Genomic DNA, 22389 nt, shown 5'->3' with positions numbered 1-22389 from the left:
AGGCCTCAAGCCATGGTGGCACCTGTTTGCAGCAACCCGGTGAGGGGACGAAGCTGTTGCGCTCCACTAGGTGAAGTGTGGTGCAGCATCCAGAATAGAGTCGGTGCTGCCCTCCCAGGGTTTCACTTGGCAGAAGACAAGCTCTGTTGGGGTCGACGGCAGATTTTTTTGGAGGTGCTCAATGGATTCAGGGCCTCAAGCTGCAGAGTTGCTTGTTTTGAAGTAGCCAGGGGAGAGTTCCATTCAACCCCATACACCTGCCTTCTTGCCATATCCTTTGATGCCCTGACCAATCAGGGAACTTCCAGCTTAAATAAACCCATGGACTTGGCCTCCATTGCAGTCTGTGGCAGAGCATTCCACAGATTCACCACTCTCTGACGAAAATAATTCCTCCTGTGCCCTCTGATTCTGGATACTCCCACCATAGGAAACTAGATCACACTCCACCTGATCTAGTCCTTTCAATATTCGGTAAATTTCAAAGGGATCCCCCGCAATCTTCTAAATTCCAGTGAGTACAGGCCCAGGGCTGCCAAATGTGCCTCGTATGTTAACCCTCCATTCCCAGAGTCATCTAACAATGCTAAATGTTTCCAGCCTTTTTGCTTTGGATTTTAGATTTTGATCAGCAGCAGGGATTTTGATTTTTAATGCAGATTTTTTAATTTTATCCATTGCATTGCTAGTGCAAATGATTATATCTCACCACCCTGGGCATGGCCTCTTCTCATTACTACTATCTAGGAGGAAGTACAGGAGCCCAAAGATGTTAACATGTTAAAAACAGCTTCTTCCCCTCTGCCTTCAGATTTTGGAATAGTCATGAACCCATTTAACACTTCCTCATTAATTTGCTCTCTTTTTGCATTGTCAGAAGTTGACAAATGGATTGCAGTGTGTGAATTTATGCACAGTTCACTTCAGGCCTCAGTTAAAAGTTGTTGGAAAATATATAATCATAAGAAACTGATTCTATCCAGAGGAGACTTTGGAATAAGACATTAAAATGAAGCTGTGTCTGCTCTCCAAGAGGAACATAAAAGATTCTATAAACCTATTTTGAAGCATTCCAGGGAGTTATTCCCCATTTTCCTAGCCAATATTTATCTCCAACTAAGCTTCTGCGAGTAACAATAAAGATCATTATAGGTATTTTGTTGGACCTTCGTGTGTGCATTTTGTGTGATACATTTCACCAAACTACCAAAGCAGCAACAGTTCAAACCTACTTAATCGGCTTTGGAACACAGTGAAAATGGTATATGGTATAACTACTGTTCTTGCTCTTCCAAAGAGTCAAGATTAATTTGCGGATTTCACATAACTGGCATCAGACCCAACATCTAAAATGGGCATATGTAATAATGATTGTGCCTTCATTTTTAGGACATGATAGTCAGTGAATATGTTGTGAATTTTTGCTTTAGTTACCAGAGGCTTGGCTATTAATACAGGGAATGTGTGTTCAAACATACAGTAGTTTAATTTTTTATATTAAAGTTTAAAATCTGGAATTTAAATACTGATATTCATAAAAATGAAGCCAATTTCCTTTAAAAGAAAATTGCTGATATTAACTGTTTGCCATTAGACTTTACAACCTACTTCATTAGGGTCTTGGACCTTATTGTCCACCTGCACTGTAGCTTTTCTCATGATTCTGCAGTCTGCTACTGTTTTCCTTTGTACTGATGTGATGAAATAATCTCCGTGGATGGCATGCAAAACAAAGTGTTTCACTGTACATTGGTACATGTTTCAACAATGAATCAATTTTCAATTTTACCATTATGTGACTGCTCTCACACCAATCCAGTTAACCATTAAATAGAGTCTGAAATGCCCTTGAAAAACACTCAGTCGTATGAAACCAGCACTAAGGTACAAGAAAAGGACCCACAAGAGCCAGTTTGGATAATAGCTGTGGATCTTGCCAGTGGCACAGATTCTGAAAATGAATGAAAATAATGTGCAATGAGATTTCTTCAAAATTCCAAATCCATTCTAACTGATGCTGATCAGCATACAGTTTGTCAATAGACAATAGGTGCAGGAGTAGACCATTCAGCCCTTCGAGCCAGCATCACCATTCACTGTGATCATGGCTGATCATCCACAATCAATACCCTTTTCCTGCCTTCTCCCCATATCCCTTCACTCTGCTATCTGTTTGTCCATAAATCTGTTTTCTTTTCATGAAAACTGGATCCCTGATACTGAATCACGTTTACTAATAAGTTCCTTAATACAAAACACAAGTCTTCGAAGTGGATGCGACTGCACAGAGCACCAAACATTTCAGGGGTGCCCTCTTCAAAATGTTGTTGCCAAGATTTTTCTGCAGAGTGTCACAGATACAAGTCACCCAGACATCACATCTGCAAAGCTGATGTAAAGAAATTCAGTTCATTTTAAAGGCAGCATGGAATGCTCATGGGTTAAGCTTTAACCATGCATTCACAAGCCCAATGTACGGTTTCATAAATGATTCTGTTTTTATCATATGCTTTCTACATCAGAAGACACATAAAATCCAAAAGACCTTTATAAAAACATGTGGAAGATAAAATGGCTCAGGGGCACTGCTAGTAAAACCATTGCCACACTGGGTTCAATGCTGCCCCGGGTACAGTCTGTATGAAGTTGGAATGTTCTCTCCGTGACCACACGGGCTTCCTTTGGATCCTCGGTCACTTGCCTCACTAGAAAAGTTGCAGGCTGGTGGCTTAATAGGCCACTAGTGGGTAAGTGGATGGTAGAATCTGGGAGGTAGGGTGAGGAGGGGGTTAACGGCACTGCGAAAACATTAAGTGGACTAGGGTTGGATTAGTGTAAATAAATGGTTTATTGATTATCAGCATTGAATTGGTGAGCCAAAGGGACTAGTTCTTTCTTCAGCTCTGACTCAGTAAACATTATTTCCACTAGCAAGAAGGGCAGAGGGAAAGCTTTCCATGTTCACTTTTAGAGTGGATCAGATAATGATTTTTGCATAGCAAAGAAATTTAAAGTTCAAGAGGAAAAGGCGAGTAGGTGGGGCTGAGCCCATGGCCAGATCAGCCACAATCTTATTGAATGGCAGAACAAGCTCAATGTGCAGATGTCTTGCTCCTATTTCTTATGTCCTTAGATGATAGCATAGCAGACAAAGATCTTCAGAGATAATCAGAGACAGTCATGCTTAGTGCATACTATCATCATTTTCTCCCTAATTGTCAGCATTTTTGGATATTCCACTATGCTGAAGTTTCGGATCAAGCTTCACCGTTAATTTCCCATCATTGATCCAATGTGGGACTCCACGTACAGCTTGCAGCTCCCAGCGGTTACCACAGGAATGCTTGGTACAACAACAGCAAGGCCATTCATTTCAGTGGGGGCACAGTGGTGAGAGACAGGGTTGAATAAAAATCCTCCATCACTTTCATTAGCAATGTCTGCTTTAATGGTTTTTAATTGCTTAAAGGTGATTAAGATGACTGAATTTTAAATTGTGATTACTTTGGAATTTTTTGTTTGTCTCATTTATTTTTGAGGTTCTGTGTCCAGCATTAGTGACTTGGCCAATTGTGAAAGACTTTTCAACCACTTTCTAGAGTTCAAGGACTAAGAACAGGAATAGCACATCAAGCCTTCTTTATGCCATGGACCCCTCACCGAGGGTATAATCCTTGTGCGTCAATGGTGCGACCACAGTAAGTGATCCTTTGTTTAAAGAATTTACACTCGCTACACTGTGCTCTGAGTTTGTAATCTTCTAACCTTTTTTAACCCTGTCTTGAGATTTTGGAGATGTTCCTCACTGGTAAAAATGATGTCATCCTGGTAACACTGAGTGCCTCAGCAGCCTTGCTGAATCTGGCCCAAGGCTTTCTGCTAGGGTGCAAATGCAGATATTATTCCAAAAAAAGCCTATTATAGCAATAAAGCCCTTTGTGAGTGTTTATGGTAAACAATGTAGACTCTTCTTCCATCTCCATCCGTAGCTAGGCCTCAGTCCACTTTGTTAAAGTGTTTCTATCCGGAAAGGTTTGCAAAGATATCCTCTATCCTGGACAAAAGGCATTGATCTACTTTCAACATTGGGTTGATGGTGACCTTAAAATCACTACTGTTCCTGATAGGTCTGTCCTTCCTGAATACTGGGGTCACTAGTATTGCCCATGGGCTCCACTCAACCTTGGAAAGAATTCCTTCATCCTCCATGCGATCTAGCTCACTGGCTAAGTTGTCATGGATGGTATAAGGAACCGGATAGGCTTTGCAAAGCTTGGGTGTGACGTTTTCATTTAACTCTATTTTACCCTTGATATGTTTGAGTATACCAATGCCTTCCTTGAACACTGCTGTTGCATTATCCACTACATTTCTTAATTCACATTCAGTTGACTCTATTGCAGAGGATATGGCATGCAAATGGTGGATGGATCTCTAAGCAAGTTGTAGTTGTCTCAACCACTCATACCCCACAATGCTGGCCCTCCTGTCTTTACCACAATGTGGCTTGTTGGTTGTGGTATTGCACATTTTCAAATATAATTCCCACAGGAATGATCTTTTCTCCAGTATAAGGTCTTAGCTGGATATCTGCAGCATATCTTTGAAATACTGCTCAAACCCATTTTGTGGAATGACTGATACAACAAAACTAGTGCTCAGTTCCACTTTAATTAATTTGCTGTTCACTTCTGGTCTAAGCCATATTGCTTGTTAATTGTAAGCTTTCATATTGTAAATCTCATGGCTACTCAGTCCACGTCACTCTCATCATTATTGGATTTTTCATCAGCAGCAAGCAGAATGGCGCTCTTTTAGAAACTAAAGCTTGACTTTTTAGCTTTGTCTCGTCCCGGTGCAGTCCATTACTTTGTGCCTGCCCAACATGCTCTTTGTATGTATCCTATTCAATTGCATTTTTTGCACGTTTCACCTTTAAACCTGAATTAATGTGGTGTATCTGAGACTCTACCACAACAGTAACACAATTTGTTCGGCCAGGCAGGTTTCTGTTTAGATGTTGCAATTTTTTCATGTTCACTTTCATTCCTGACTGCAACTCAATTGCATCTCTGCTTTTTCCATTGATACAGCGATTTCAACTGTTCTTTTAAATGTGAGTTGTACTTCAGTTACATAGAACATAGAATAGTACAGCACAGTACAGGCCCTTTGGCCCACAATGTTGTGCCGACCCTCAAACCCTGCCTCCCATATAAGCCCCCACCTTAGATTCCTCCACATACCTGTCTAGTAGTCTCTTAAACTTCACTAGTGTATCTGCCTCCACCACTGACTCAAGCAGTGCATTCCACGCACCAACCACTCTCTGAGTAAAAAACCTTCCTCTGATATCCCCCTTGAACTTCCCACCCCTTACCTTAAAGCCATGTCCTCTTGTATTGAGCAGTGGTGCCCTGGGGAAGAGGCACTGGCTATCCACTCTATCTATTCCTCTTATTATCTTGTAAACCTCTATCATGTCTCCTCTCATCCTCCTTCTCTCCAAAGAGTAAAGCCCTAGTTAGGAGCCATTTTTGAATGCTTTCTTGTAAGGTGAGACAAACTAAATGATCTCTCAGTGCATCATTAAACCCATCACTGAATTGACAATCCTCAGACAACTTCTTCAACTCAGAGACATACGCGGAAATGGGCTTTCCTTCCTTTCGATTCCGCTTATAAAACCTAAAGCATTTTGCAGTCAACAAAGGTTTCAGTTCTAAATGTTCCCGCATTACTTTCACAATATCTGTAAATCTCATTTCAGCTAGTTTGGTTAGAGCAAACTGCATGCACTTTCACCAATTACTCTCAGCAAATCAAGCACTCACTTTTTATTCGTTATTTCATTTACTTTAAAATATTGCTCAATTCACTCACTATACAATATCCAGTTATCTCTTGTGAAATCGAATGCATTTATCTTTCCAATGTAGCCAGTCATTTCTGCTTTTGTTTTTATTTATGATTATAATCAAACAGTACTCACTGCTTATGAATCCATGAATTTCATTTGTTTTCTGCTTTTTTCTTTTAACTCAATTGTATTTCTCTCCCCTTGTGAAGAAAAAAAGTGCTTTGCTTGTTTTTTTTTAACTCAAATGTCTCGCTGTGTTTTTTTAAAAAAACTTTAAAATCTTGTTGTGCTTTAACAGGTAGATAATCACCTTGGGCTTGTTTAAAACTTCCTTGTTGTGACTGTTATGACTTCATTGAAACCCATTGAATGTTGAAAGGGCTTGATAGTGTGGATGTGGAGAGGAAGTTTCCTATGATGGGAGAGTCTAAGACCAGAGGACACAGCCTCAGAATAGAGAGATGTCCTTTTAGAACGGAGGTGAGAAGGAATTTCTTTAGCCAGAAAGTGGTGAATCTGTGGAATTATTTCCCATAGGTAGCAGTGGAAGCCAAGTATTTATGTGTATTTAAGGAAGAGTTTCATATATTCTTGATTGGTCAGTGCATGAAGGTATATGGGGCTAAGGCAGGATATTGGAACTGAAAAGAGAATTAGATCAGTTATGATGTAACGACAGAGCAGACTCGATGGGCCAAATAGCCTGATTCTGCTCCTATATTTTATGGGTTTATGATCTTAAGTTATGTTTTGTTTCTCCAAAACAATAAATTAATTGGATGAAAATCACAGGACCCCAGGAGAACATGTCTTAGTTTCATTTTTACTTTTAGTAAGTTGCATACTTATGACATGGTGGCATAATGACATATGTCATTCACATACTTTTACATGTAACATATAATGAATTGAAGTACTATGCAAAATTCTTAGGCAGATATATATAGCTAGGGCGCCAAAGATATTTGCACAATTTTGCAGGTATTTTATGTATTGTACTGTACTGCTGCTGCGAAAGAAAACAAATTTCATTACTTATGTGAGTCATGATAAACCTGAATCTGATATGGGTCTCTATTGTGGACTGAGAGTTGGAAGGTGGCAAGGAGAGGGAAATCATGCTTGAGGGTGTCTGCACTCACGCAATTCCCTACCCCGGCACTCTTCCTCTGCCACTTAATACACACCCCTCCCAAGGCACTCCACCCTTGGCATTCCCAACATCCTTTCCTCCAGCCAAATTTACAAACTCACCTTCCACTCCATGTTGACAAATACAGTACTGTGCAAAAATCTTAGGTATCCTAGCTATATACATCTGTGTAAAGAACAAAGAATACTTAATCAAACGATATATTTACAATATTATTCAAACATTACTGAAATATTGCTGATTGACTGTCCTAATGCTACAGTACTTCCTTCCTGATCGTAAGGAGTCAGAGAGATTATTGAATAGACACAAGGGATTATTGACAATGCTAAGGGCCCTGTGTACACAGCACTCCTGATAAATATCTCTAATGGGTGGAAGAGAGACCCCAATGATCCTCTCAGCTGTACTTTTTAGGCACTTGCAGTCAGTTGCCTTGCAATTCCCCTACCAAATCATGACACAGCTGGTCAGGACATTCCTGTAAAAACTCTATAATAAAATTGCAAAAATGGACACTGTGCCTAGAAGAGTAATCAAAGGCCTGTGTTCTGCATTGCACGTAAGAAAGTGTTACAAAAATTGACAGCTTCCCCTCTCAGACCTGTAGCACATTTTGAAAGCTTTGCATTTTTCATACTGTGGAGATCAGTCTGTCACAATGGCGGGGGCATTGGGAGCAAGGGTGGACCCAAATGCAAGACACATCTTGTGAAGTTACTTCGATTTAATTTATTGTTCGATACCAGGAGAGCAAGGCAGGAGCAGGAATAGCGATCTGGACAAGGACTCAGGACTACGACTAGGCTGGGACAAGGGTCTGGGCTTGGACTCGGAATCGGCTCCCAGAACTAGAGGAGACATGAAGAGGCTACGGTATGGACTCCGAGCCAGGGACTGGGCAAGGACCCAGTACCTGGGTCTTGCCTCGGGCTCGGACCCCAGAACCAGGCATGGACATGACATGGGCTAGGGAGAGGAGGAACATGGGAACACAGAGCCTCGATCTCGGGAGAGCAGGTACATGGAACCTTGGACAGATACACAGAACACAGAGTCGGGACCCCACCTTGGGTACAGGACATAGGGCCGGGACTCACACACAGAACAGAGAGCCGGGACCCCTCCTTGGGTACAGGACATAGGGCCGGGACTCATGACCCCCCGCGGGGCAATGGCAAGACGGCCTGACTTACCCCACGGAGGCGAGGCCAAGACAAGACAGAACATGACCCCCTGCGGGGCAACAGCAAGGTGGCCTGACTTACCCCACAGAGGCGAGGACAAGACAAGACAAGACATGACCCCCCATGGGGCAACGGCAAGACGGCCTGACTTACCCCATGGAGGCGAGGACAAGACAAGACCAACACAAAAGAACACCAGACAGTACCTTTTAGCTCTGGCGATAGAACTAGACCGAAGTGCAGGCGAGGGCTGCAGACGAAGGCTAGAGGTGACAGGGGCAGAGAAGGGATTCAGACAGGGGGAGTAGGACAGGAATCACAGACCGCCAGGGCCAGGACTCGACTCAGAACTTGGAAGCTGCCAGGGCCAGGACTCGACTCGGAACTTGGAAGCCGTCAGGGCCAGGACTCGACTCGGAAATTGGAAGCCGCCAGGGCCAGGACTTGACTTGGTACTTGGATGCTGCCAGGCCCAGGACCTGGACTTGGACGTGGTACTTGGATGCCGCCGGAGCCAGGACTTGGTACTTGGAAACTCTGGGTAGTGGTGAGCTCTAGACTCGGCCCAAGAACAGTAGACAGTGGCTCCTGATTCTCTCCGGCGGGTTAACTGACGGACCCACCTTGATGAGGAAACTTTGCAGGCTCGCTTCAGCAAGGTAACAGGACAGGGTTGCTCCAGTGAGGAAGGGCGAATTACCGGCACTTGTTTCGGCAGAGACTAGGCTTACTCCGGTCGGATAACATCAGCACACCGTACCTTTGATGACTTTGCAGATGCTCCCGCACCGAACGGCTGAAAGCTAGAGACTATAAACTACCAGTTCAGCCAAGCGTTAATTGCCTCTAATCACCAAAGCCGAGGGACACGGGAAAACAGGGAATCAACGGTCCGGATCGTAACATAAACAAGGTAAATTTAAAGGGACCCCGATCCGGACCATAACACAGTCAGCCTGCATTACCCCTACATTACTCTGCCATATGCAAAATTCACCAGGGTCATAATTGCTTTTCCCAACACAGCCTGTGCCTTTAGCAAAGATGCAATAAACAACATTCCCAGTATGCATATGATATCAGCATACCAGGTAACTGCTCATAATTTAACATCTTCTACCTATTCTTGTTAGCTCAAACACAGATCATTACAAGTCATGTGCACTGATCATTTCCCTCTGGTTTGTCTCCTATTATTCAAAAGGCTTTCTCTGATTTCATTTTGTATCAACTTCTTAATTTCCTGCCCCTATTCCCACTTAACTGCCACAACCCAACCTTCCTCTTTTTATCATTCCCCTTTCCAACAACTATTGTGACCTAACAAAAAAAATCTTCAGTGTTTCCTTTCTTACAAACTACTGCCCGATCTCCAGTCTTCCCAAACTTTATAATTAATTGAATAAATTTGTAACGTTCCAAATTATGTCCATCTTTCTGGTAGTCTTTGTTTCAATCCTTCTGTCATTGAATCAAGATGGTTCTTATCAAAATTCATGATTTTTTGATTATGACAAAGGAAATCTATCTCTCTTATTTATTCCTGTTCCATCCTCAGCCATTGACAAGGCTGGCATTATCCTCCTGCAACACCCCTTCACTATCATCCAACTAGGTGAGATGATCAGGTTCCAATACTATCTTTCAACCTTTAGCCAAAGGATTGCCTACAATGTTTCTCTTTCCACACCTACAGCATTAACTATGGTGCCCTCTCTCCTGGTTCTTTCTTATGCTTCTCTCTTATGCTTTCTCCATTCTACTTCTCATATACAGACCGCTCTCCGATAAAAGCATCCCAAAACATGCACTAAGTTTTGCACAGCTCCATCTCAATTCACCATCCAACCACAAGTAAAGTCAAATTATGTCTTCAGCAATTATGCTATTCATCTCCTAATGCAGGTCAATTCCTGTTGGATAATTATCTCTGACTTACTCAAGCAATGACTATTTTACCTCACCCTCACCTTCCAGTCCTGCCAGAACTTCATCCTTCCCTTTATCTAAATTCTTCCAGAAAAATCGTGCCCTTTCAATTCTGGCCTCTTAATCATTCTCAAATCTAGTGGCTCTGCCATTTTCACCTTTGCCTTTTGTGCCCTGTGAAATCGTTAAACCTCATTTTTCTGCTTCAAGATTTTCCATAAAATCTAAGTGCTCAACTAATAGGTTAACCTGTTCTCCAGATGTGTGAACTCTGTTATATCCCATGTTCTCCCTGTGCCCTCACATGAACTTCATCAGTCACTTCAGAAACCTCAGACTGGAGTAGAAACACCTTCAATTCCAAGGGTCTGCTTCAGAAGCCTAAATTTGTATAGCAGCATGAGTCCAATTAGCCGGGGACTTCCCATTCAGGTGTTGATACAGTATTTGAGGCCTCAGCAGCAAGTACACTTCTCCAGCAAACTTCTTAGGTGCTAACCTAGGAAATTCCTGTCAGCCTTCCACAGGCGATAAGACCAGAGCTGAGTCTCAGCTCCCATCGATAAGCGTTGATAAGAAATTTGATATATTTCTCATATAAAGAGATATTTAAATAAAATAAAATGCTTTGAATAATTAAACATCAATGTTAAGTTCATTAAAAACACACAAAAAACACTAAAGTAAGTGTGCAAAAGAATAGCACTTTCCAACAAATCTCCAGTTCATGGTGCCTGAGGGTTGTGATTTAGCACCAGGCCTTTTTTGTGTTGGGACTGCAGAGACAGATTCCTCAGTTTAAGATGGCTTGCAGTAGCCAGTCATAGCATGGAGTCCACTGATGGAGCAGAGTGAGAACAGAGTCTGTCTGATGATAATGTCTGAGGGTGTTTAAATTCTGTATGTTGAGGAAATTGCCTTGAAGTGGATTCTGGTAATTGTTCACTTAACCTTGCAGCAGATTTGGAGGACTTTTCAGAGGTACTGCTGGTAATATTTCTAGTGCCTTGAGTTGCTGACTGCAGATCGTTCAGGTCATTGAAGGATATGGGTAGCAGGGGGCACTAGAGACCATGGGCTTGATGCCAAGTTTAAGGTCTCGGCATTCAAATCCCCCAAAATTCTGCTAGTACATTAAAGTTGATGGCAAATTTCATGATCAGTGTCTGGCTTCACCAAGGAGTGGATCCTGAGGTATCCCAAGCAGGTTTGGACCCCCTATCTTAGAAAGTATGTGCTGAAGCTGCAGAGGATTCAAAGGAGGCTCACGAAAATGATTCCAGGATTGAATGGCTTGTCATATGAAGAGTGTTTGATGGTTCTGAGCTTGTATTCACCAGAATTCAGAAGAATGAGGGGAGACCTCATTGAAACCTATTGAATAGTGAAAGCCCTTGATGGAGTGGATGTGGCGAGGACGTTTCCTATGGTGAGAGAGTCTAAGACCAGAGGACACAGCCTCAAAATAGAGGAGCATCCTTTTAGAATGGAGATGAGGAGGAATTTCTTTAACCAGAGAGTGGTGAACCTGAGGAATTCGTTGCCACAGGCAGCTGCGGAGGCCAAGTCTTTATGTTTATTTAAGGCAGAGTTTGATAGATTCTTGATAGGTCAGAGCATGAAGGGACACGGGGAGAAGGCACGAGATTGGGGCTGAGAGGAAAATTGGATCAGCCATGATGAAATGGCAGAGTTGATGCGATGGGCCAAATGACCTAATTCTGCTCCTTTTTCTTCTGGTCTTATGCTACGGAAGGCAGTTCACTTTTTTCAAGTCCTTGTTGTGAATGATTATTGCCAGAAGACATAGCAGGAGAAATCCTGTGAACAACCTTTATCTTGCAAACATCAAGTATAAGACCCATCCTCTCGCTTGCTTTAATGACCAATTTGACACTAACATGGAACTGGGCCTCTAAAAACAACTGTTGTCTGCATTCTACAGATCACAGATCCTGGGGTAACCTCAGTCTGTTGCACAGTCTGTACAGTTTCCCATTAGTTCTATAAATTAACTTCACTTCAACAGAGGTGAGGGGCAGTATGCTCTGAGACAGACAAGAAAAGTGTGAGAACAATATCACAACTTTGCTTGATATTGATCTTGGCTGAGAGTGCTCTGTAGTAGACTATTGATTTGATCATGGCTTGCAATCAAGTGTAAGATTGTCGCCATCTTACATTTACAAAGCAATTGTAAGATGGAGACAGGTTTCTGTGGGCAGCTAAATTCAGCAAAGGGCCTCCACAATTCTTCCCATTTGATAGAGGCACCGGTATTACTGAGTTTGAAAAGGCCGTGATTGTGGATGGGACTTACCGCTAAGGGCAGTTCCATTTGGACCCAAAGTCTACAGCGAACTTAATTCAGCTCATCTCCGCTTTAGTGTTTGTGCGATAAAACCCCTTTGAAATACTGTGTTAAAGTGTTAAAGATACAATTTAAATATAAGTCGTTGCTGTTATTCACTCTTGCAGGTAAGTTTTATCCGTGCACCCAAATCTGAAGGGGTCTCAAAACCCCCTGTGGCGTGTACATTATTTCAACTGAAGTATATTTTAGAAGCTATATATACTGTACTAGCTTTATGGCATTGCAAAGGAAATAAACAAGTTAAAATCTTTGTTATAGCACAAGCCTGAGTTACTGTTTTGCTCTTCTTATGAGGTTCATGTTGGTATATTCAGAGAGTTACACTGAAATCAAAGTAATTGATTCACCACAAAATGTAGGTCCCTTGGTGCTGCAATTGTTGAATCAAATACAGATTGGAACATTGGTTATTTCTCAAATCCTAAGACTAAGGAAAATCTCTATACATCTTTTGTACATTCAAGAGACTTGCGCTCAGTTTCAAAACTTACAATGCATCTAAATTTCAAATCCCAGTTTGACAACATGAATATAATTTGAAAGTCAATAACAACACAATATAATATTCCTCTTTTAATATAGAGGCAGGGAATTGATTTATACAACTGAGAAGCAACAATGAACTTTGTGTCCAATTCTGGTTGCAACATTACAAGCAGGATGTGAGCATATAGCAATGTCCAGAAAAGATTTACAAGAATAGTTCCTGGACAGAGAACTGATAGTTACAAAAATAGATTGGAGAAATCTGAGTAAAGATATGATAGAACTATATAAAGCAAGGAAGGACCTGGACAAAGTGGAAGGATTAAGGATGAGAGGTCACAGATGCAAAATAAGGAGTGATATGAAAAAAAGAGCTTTTATTACACAGCATGTGGATAGGATCTGCAATGTTCTACCTTCAGCTCTGGAGGCAGGTTCAAATCTTGCCTTCAAAAAGACATTGGATAAATTTATGTGTGTGTATGAGGAAAATATGAGGAAACAATATATATAGCTATACAGAAAGAGCTAAGGGATGGAACTAGTGAGTTTTTCTGGTAGAAAGCCAAATGGTCTCCTTCAGGCTGTAATTGCTTTCTGGTTCCATGATTTCTGTAATGAAAACAGAAAATGGCAGTAATATTTAGAAAAATGGAGTTAACTTTTCAGACTGATGATCTTTCATCAGGGTTCAGATGGTCCCAGAAATGTTAACTCTGTTTTTCTTCACATGTGGTATACTATCTAGCTAGTTGTATACTGTCCAGTTAGTTGAGTATTTCCAGCATTGCTATTTCTACTTCAGATTTACCTAATCTACAGAGTTTTACCCTATCCTTCCAGTTTGGAAGGGGAAGGATTAGCAAACATTTCTGATAATCATTGAATTGCCAGTCTTCCAACCGTCCAGTAAAAAGTGAGGCACGTTTGCAATGGGAGACAAACCACTTGATCTTGACATTGGTGAGTGGTTCCATCTTCTAGTGATCAGGATTAGACAGAGACTACTTGACTTGGCTGAAAGACAGTGAGGCCTCTGACTAACTAAGACTTATGGGGACCTCTAAGTATTTTAGGAGCTCCAAGGGGTGTGGGGTTGCAGACAGGAAAGGACTACAGACTTTAATAAAGCTTAGTGTTGACTTAATTATGTAAAGGAGTAAATAAATCTCCTGTTTTACCTCAAATTTTCCTTTCATCTTTACTCTTTGGACTGGTAAAAATTAATTTAGCATCTACTGAATCTGAGAAGCTTTATTTACCATATCTACTATAATGAATAAAAAAAAGCGACAGCAAGTGTTAAGTGTTAGCAAGAACACTACTAACTTAAAGTTGGCTCTTATGCATAGTTAATATTCTTAGCAAAATAAATGGGAACACATATAAATAAAACAACTGCAAATAGAAAAACAATTATTCCCTAATATAAAATAAAATAAAATTTGGACATGTAATAACTTAAACTCTTGGAACATCTAGTAAATTTAAGAAAACAAAATGAAATACTGCATCTGAATATAGATCATGGGAGCAAATTGTACGTACAGCAATGGATGGTACACATGCACATTCAACTTAAATACATTTAGTTATCTCTCATAAAAGATATTTAATTATATGGTACAATTAACATTTTAATGATAAATGTTTGGGTTATTTATACATTATCAAAAACATAGTTCATCTAACACAGGGGTTCCCAACCTTTTTTATGCCATGGACCCCTACCATTAACAGAGGAGTCTGTGGACCCCAGGTTGGGAACCCTTGAATTCTAACACATTAACACTGCTAGACATAAAAATTTTGCACATATTTTTTATTGATTAATGAAACACAGTTGCATTTATTCAAAATAATTGTAATATGTTAGAATATCTAACAGTCAAGTTCGATATTCATGTAAAGCAATGGAGAGTAAATGTTAACAAGAGCTGAATTCTACATAAATTAATGTCATCCAAATATCATATGGGCATGAAAGCCCAGCTCCATGTTTATTTCAACAAACAAATCACATAAAATCTTGTTGGTGTTTTCAAACACTTTTGTTGTAAGACATTCAGAAATATATGCAACTGTTTTCGACTGAGAATGTGCACCGAAAAATATAAATGTGCAGAAGCAATTACTGATATTACTTGGTGATACTCTCAGTAGCATTAAAATTCAAACTTTAAGATCTATGGATTCCACATTGCTGCCATAAACTTTAAACTAAGATCAGTCTCAATTTTTTGGTTTTGAGAATTATTATCCTTATCATTCTTAATTGCAAAAGTAAGAATTTTTTCATATTTTTTATTATGTAACTTGCAAATTAAATGTAACATTTCTCGGTTAAATTCATCTGTAATTGAATTTGCAATTTACAATTCAGTGAATTATTCCCCAGCTTTAAGAACTATAATCATTTTGTAAAGTTAATTACTATTTGTCATGAGAATTAAACCAAAAGCACAACATTGTTATTGTATTTCTAAGCCGTTGTTATTGTGCGATTTGTTAAAAGACTTCCACAATAAATGGTTATTAAATAATTTTCAGCATTAGCTTCATATTGTGCTTTTCTACAATGCAATTAGACAAAACCCATTTATCTGGTACCAATAGCAAGTAAATTTAAAAAATAGTTTACATTGGTATCATATTAGAAGAATTAGTCACAAGAATTAATAGTGATAAATTAATGATATCTTTTATTTCTCTCTACACTTATTTTCTGATATTACTTGCATCAAATGACGACTGGAAATTTTCCAGTTTACACACATTCTCACTGATTTGCCTTAACAATATAGCTACAAAGTGTAAAGAAAATGCTTATTAATTTCATGAGTTAATGAATATACTGTATACCAAGTAAGTTTTTGCCATAGGTATTATACTTACTAAGTAATTTAACTTATAATTTTATCTCACAGATGGATTTTTCCATTAAGCTACATCAAGAACGACATCAGTTGCCTGATGCTACCCATCTTTAGAATAAAAGCTGAGGAATGAATTTACGGTCCTTTTCAATATCAAAGGCCAAGTCAAATATGTTCCAGATAAGATTGAAAAATGCATCAAAATTTAAACTGAATGCAAAAAGTACACATTTTTCTGGAATATACACTTCTATTCACTGAGTAGATATAGCACCCACTCTATTTAAATCAAATTCACTGCAAACTTACATGTCATAAAGCTTTTAAAAGAAATTCACTGAATATTCAAATGATGTTGTGTACCTAAACAAACCCTGGAAATCACCTGCACACACTTCCATTTTTTTTAATATTGCAAAATGCAAATTGTTAGCTAAATTTAGCTTATGATTTTCTCAGCTTCTACATTTATGCCCAATTTAGGAAATAATCTTGGACTAGGAATTCTTTGTATTCCTTGTTTAACCATGACTCGATAGAAGTAAATCTATATTTACCTGAAGGAAGACAAAATGTGATTAGCCAGAATTGTTCATACAGGAATCACTATTATAGGAATTTGGTTCCCACAGCATTAACTAAGATGTGTGGTTTTTTCCTCAAAGTAATTAAAATTGGATGTTTTGAGAGCTGACAGAAAACTTGCAACATGGACAGCCATTTGGCACAAAGAGTAAAGCAGCATTCCTTACCCTCCAGTCCGGATCTGAAAGCTGCAACTTTTCAAGTACATGTCCAAGTCTGATTTTAAATCTGATTAAGATTAAATCATTTTAAATCTCTTTTAAATCTGATGAAGATTTCTACAGCCCTATCGCTTTCTGGGCAAAAAAAGATCTTTCCTCATCTCCCTTCTAATCCTTCTACTAATTACTTAAAATTTAATCCACTAGATGTTTTGTCCACCTGCTGAGGCCCATTTTGATAGTGCTAGATTTATATTGCAGTTATTGTTCTAAGTCGTTAGTTACTGACTGGTTTGCAATCAGAGATACACTCATGGCCTGTTTCTGTGCTGCAGAGAGAAAAAAAAACAAGACTTAACTGAGCATGTCTGAATATGGAGATGGACGACAAATTTTTTCCCAACAATTATAGATGTAAATATTCACAAAGTCCAGAGGAGATACTCCCCATGTTCTAAAGGCCCCAGTTTTGTGTTTGCCAGCGCTAGGTTGGTTGAACAAACCATCTGTGTGTCACACATTAATATTACAGACAAATAGAAAAATGTGTGAAATTAACATTTCCATACTCAACTTTTACAAAGAGGGAGGGGTATATATGCAGGTTAACCCAAATCCCTTCACATTTTTGTTAAAATGAGATTATGAATGTGCTTTAGGCAAGTAATCAGTGTGATTAAAGGAAATGCCGGCAGTGTTCAAAACGAAGCAAGTACTTCTAAAATATTATCCTTCTGATGATATGCTGGTGAACAATAAACAGCAATGAAATACTTGTTCAAATACTCTTGTTTCCTTAATAACTACTGCTGATAACCACAGCTGTGCTGCAGTAAACAAAAGTAACGGGATATTTTAAATCCAGCTGACTCAACTACACTCACATTTTACCTGAAGATTGCAGTTAGATAGCGCGGTTCTCTCAGTCGCTTTCTGAGGCTGAGATGAGAGAGCTCTACTGAGCCGAATCGAATGGTTGTACTATAGATGGATTAATCCAAAGAAAGGTCTGCAACTTGTTTACAACTTGGACAAGTCCCTACGCGTTTCACAGCTGTGGGCCTGCATTTGTCGTACGGCCACCCTCACAGTGTGCTACAAAGCGCGGCATTTCTCATCTCGCTGTGTGCATACAGAAGAAGCGAGAAAACAACCTGTCATGTTTAAATACGCGTAAAACTGCAAGCCCTTTATGACTGCACTTGAAATATAGATCAATGTGGGGTTCACATTCTCAAAATAATGAGGCCAACTCCCGACGAGGAATTTTCCTCAGGGGATGGCTCAACTTGCTTATGGCTCCATACAAATGATAAGTACTTTTCTTTACAAAAAGTTCAAATCACTCAGAATTAAAATATCGCCCGTCACTGTCCCTGTCCCTGCAAGATGGTTTCTGGTCAGAACCGTCAGATTGCAACATTTTCAAACCAAATTGATTAATCAGACGATACTCATGCATATTATTTAACATCAGATCCATTTTCAGCTGCAGCGTGTATTCCATCTCTCTCCAACCCCACCACTGCTACCCCTTCTCCCACCCAGCGCCCCAACCTGACCCACACGATGGGCAAACTATTAATTCAAACTATACTTAACCGGAGATTGGCAAGTGATGTCGACTCGCTTCCCAACCCAACTGCCACCAAACTTTGGTTTCCAACCAAATTTGTCCAACTACTGACAACACCGCTTTCGCGGCATGGGATTAATCGCCCAGAAAAACGACGAATTTAATGAAGATGAAAACGGCCGCCTGGACTGAATCAGCCAACAGTGACGCTAACTTCCCGCTTCCAATTTTTCCTCAGGAGGGCAAGGATTCGCTGTCTAAGAAGCCAATTTGTTTCTTTCTTCCGCCAACACTGGTTGACTGTTTTCTATTTTACTGCTTATTTTTAGTCCTTTGCTTTTTACAATAGAAATAAGGCAATAAGATCACCGTGATATTCAGTTCTCAGAGGTTTCGTAAACAATGGTGTACAGCTAATTATATGTTTGTTTAATGAGCAGATTTGATCTGACCGCGTCAGTATCATTTCCAGACCTGTCCTCGGTCTCCAATAGGTTCACGCTACAGTGGAATTTGTCGCGTTAGCTACACTATCAACGCTCCAGTCAACTGCACTGGATCAAAGTCCGCTCGGCCGTTGCTAAGATGATAGTTGATTGTATCACACAAAGAACTCTGAACACATTCGTTGTCAAAATAAAATGTAGTATAATTAAGGGCATAGAATCAATATCCGGGACAAGGAATTGCTGCAAGCCAACTTCTCCATATTCTCTGGTTGCAAAAGTGCCAAGAGGAACGCAGTACGTTGCAAAACTCGAACCTAACTCCACGCGCAAGTCTTGTGAGCTGTACTACGCAAAATGTTAAAAAATGGAAAAGACAACATTAACTTTTTAAAAATAAAGATAAAACTTTCGCAAAATTGCACAATCATAAGGTGATGCAAAGATAACGCGGCTACTTACAGACCCCGGACTTCGCTTTTGCGTTTCCTTTAACTCCAACGTGCTTTCCTCTGTCGCCTTCTCTCGCCGAGTCCACTGCTCAGTCACAAGCCGATGGGCTCATATTATGAGATAAAATAATGAAAGATTGTTCTTGATAATTATATGTTACATCACAACGATGCTGACTGAAAAAGAAAATTCCTAGGAAAGAATACGAGGGATTCAACGGCACTTCGGCTAATACTTATGTAAAGAAACAAAACACTCCACACTCTTATTTTATCCAGAATACGTTAAAGTTTCAGCTGTTTGGGACACGATATTAACCGACATAGAGAGCTGCAGAAAAGGGCAGTTACTTCCTCTTTCAGTCTAGAGTCCAGTCCTCATTCTAACTTCCCCAAGTCAATTTATTTTGAAAACTTCCTCCTTTGACAAATCGACAAGCACACCCCTCATGAAATTTATCCCTGGACCAATTCACAACTTCAAAATTTTCAGTTATGGGAAAAGATAGCAATTTTGCTCTGAATACAATTGTTATCAAGTCCAGCAGGTTTAACTAGGGTAAATACATAAACACTGACGTGGACAATGTCTAGATGTCCCCAGAAATTAATAAATCAAAAAATAATCCCTTTCATGGTTATATTTAATTCAACACCCCTTACACTTTTGAGAAGATCCTTCCACAAAAGAAACTTTAAGTAATCTTGTATATGTTTAGAGATTTGTACAGTTCTATACACTAAACTCATAAGTACTTAAATTGTAATTGCTGACTGTGTGAATAACAATTTTAATTGTCATATTTTGCATTAGCTACAAAGAATTCTCAAATAATCAGATTGAAAAGCTGATACAGCTGTATTTTATTTGTCCATAAATAATCACAGATGCTGAAAATAGTACAGAAAATGCCAGAGGTATTCAGCAGGACAAGCAGTGTCCATGCAGAAAGGAGAGAATGAGTTAACCTTTCAGGCTGATCATCTTTAATCAGACAAAAGATCTTTGACCTGAAACATAATTCTGTTTCTCTCTCCTAAGATGCTTCCTGTGAACTTCCAACACTTCTTGGTTTAATTTTATTGTTAGTTCTTCATTGCATTGAGAAACTCATAGTTAGCAGTGTTTAAATCTTGCTGCTGGTGAGGTCTATTTGCCTCTGTGCTGAACTGAGGGTGTGGCCTGCAAGCAATATTCCCTCAAATTTTTAGTAGTCAGCATGTGCAAAAATCTTATGTACGTGGTGTAAATTTTTTTCTGCGACAAAAGTATGTGCGCACTGAATGCACAAATGGCACAGTTTATGTAGGTTTACATAATATTTGACATAAAACTGCACAGAATAACAACAAAATAACACGTATTTACATCACTCAGTTATTTTTTCTATTTTTTCAGTTAGTTAAGAGATTATTTTCAATAAGAATAATTATTAATTTCTACATTATTTTAGGTAATTAACCTTTTGTGCGCACATTAAATTCCTTTGTGCGCTGGTTGAAAAATGTGTGTGTGTGCATACTCACGCACAGCTTAGAGGGAACAGTGCCTGCAGGTAATGGGTTCCTGGATCGACTGTGACTGGCTTCATGGCTGTGGACTCACTTTTGTGAACTTCAGTTCTGAATCTTATTTGCTTACTTTAAATGCTTGCACAATTTGTTTTTTTTTTCTGCATGCTGAGTATTTGAATGTGTTCTTTTTTTAATAGGTTATATTGGATATCTTTGTTTTGTGGCTGCCTGTAAGGACACATATCACAGGGTTGCATATAGTATACATACTTTGATAATAAATGTACTTTGAACTTTAAAATTGACTTGAGCTTGTCAATTTGATGAAATTTGGGTTTGATTCATGGGGATACTACCTCACCTCAAAAACACACTTGAAATATTAAGATATGAAGTTGAAAACCTGACACTTGAAAATGTCACATGTCCCAAATGTATGCTATATCCAAATCCAATTGACCTCAATGATTAATATCTGTTTAGTGCATCATAATAGATAGCTCAGATAGAGAGAGGAAGCTTCACAGTACATTGCTCAGAAAAAATAACCAAAGATGAGCAACACCCAGTACACATGAACCAATCAAACAGGCCCATGATTTTCATAGCTGCTTATTAAACACCAGCAAGCTCATGGGAACACAGAACCACAAAATAAGCCAATCAAAATACCAAGGATTTCAGACTTGATGCATTGGTCAGTTTGCATAGCCTGGTGTTGCACTTCCTCCAGCACATGTTAAAATGTGTTACTGTATAACCTTCATTTCTGAGCTCGGTAAACACCTAGAAGTGAAATGTTTTCAAGGTCAATACACATTGATGTAATAGTTTCCTGAAAACAAGCGTGAAGGTATTTCACAATACCTGCAAGAAGGCCAACAATAGGACCAAAAATCTTAAAAAAGAACCTCAGACAATAGGACCTCCTGAGCAAAATAACTTCACCCTCTCAATGGGATCATGGCAAACTGCACCTCCTAGGCATTGCTGCAGAACTTTTATAAAGGTAAAGGTCATGAAATCACCTTATCCTAATTCGCACCTGATCGTAATTATTTGCATATTGTTGTCCTTGTAAGTTTGGATAATTATTCCGATAGGAGACAGGAAAATGGAAGCTGGAATAGGCCACCAGGACCCTCAAGGCTGTCCCTCCATTCAATATGGTCATAGCTGATCTATGCTGTCCTGAACTCTTCTCCTGTTCCACTTTCCCCTTGTACTAAATTGCTTGACCTTGAAAATATTTACCCTACCCTTTCTTAGATGTATCTTTTGATATAGTTTCCAGCATCCTTGGGGACAGAAAATTTCAAAGATTCACTACAAGCTAACTGAAGAGGTTTAAGTGCATGTTTATACACCTCTATCAAGTCACCTCACATCATCCTTCACTTCAAAGAGAAAAACCCTTGCTCGCTCAACCTATCCTTATAAGACATAGTCTCTAATCCAGGCAGCATCCTAGTAAATCTCCTGTACATCTTCTCCAAAGCTTCCACATCTTTCCCATAATAAGGTGACCAGAATTGAAAACAAAATTATAAGTGTGGTCTTACTAGGGTTTTATAAAGCTGTAAAATTACCTAGCAATACTTGAACTCAGACCCCTCACTAATAAAGGTCAACAAAGTACAAAGTTCAAAGTACATCTATTATCAAAGTATATATACAGAATACAGCTCAGTGATTCATCCTCCGATGGGAAGCCATGAAACAAACACCATGGAATCTGTTCCTAGAAAAAACATCACATACCTAATGCACAAAAGAAAAGAACAAATTG

At 39.5% G+C, this 22389-nt stretch overlaps 1 protein-coding gene across 4 annotated transcripts in view; it reads right to left on the bottom strand.

Moving 5' to 3' along the window:
* syk (spleen tyrosine kinase) overlaps nt 1–19430 on the bottom strand; it is a 132417-nt gene extending 112987 nt beyond the window's left edge. For all 4 annotated transcript variants that reach the window (XM_063068928.1, XM_063068931.1, XM_063068929.1 and 1 more), the window contains exon 1: nt 19096–19430. The gene's annotated coding sequence lies outside the window, so the exon portion shown is untranslated. The remainder of the gene's footprint in view (nt 1–19095) is intronic.
* Between the last annotated feature and the right edge of the window lie 2959 nt (nt 19431–22389).

This window comes from Mobula hypostoma, chromosome 16 (genome assembly GCF_963921235.1).
Source record: "Mobula hypostoma chromosome 16, sMobHyp1.1, whole genome shotgun sequence".
Lineage (NCBI taxonomy): Eukaryota > Metazoa > Chordata > Chondrichthyes > Myliobatiformes > Myliobatidae > Mobula > Mobula hypostoma.
This window is presented reverse-complemented; position numbering and strand designations above follow the sequence as displayed.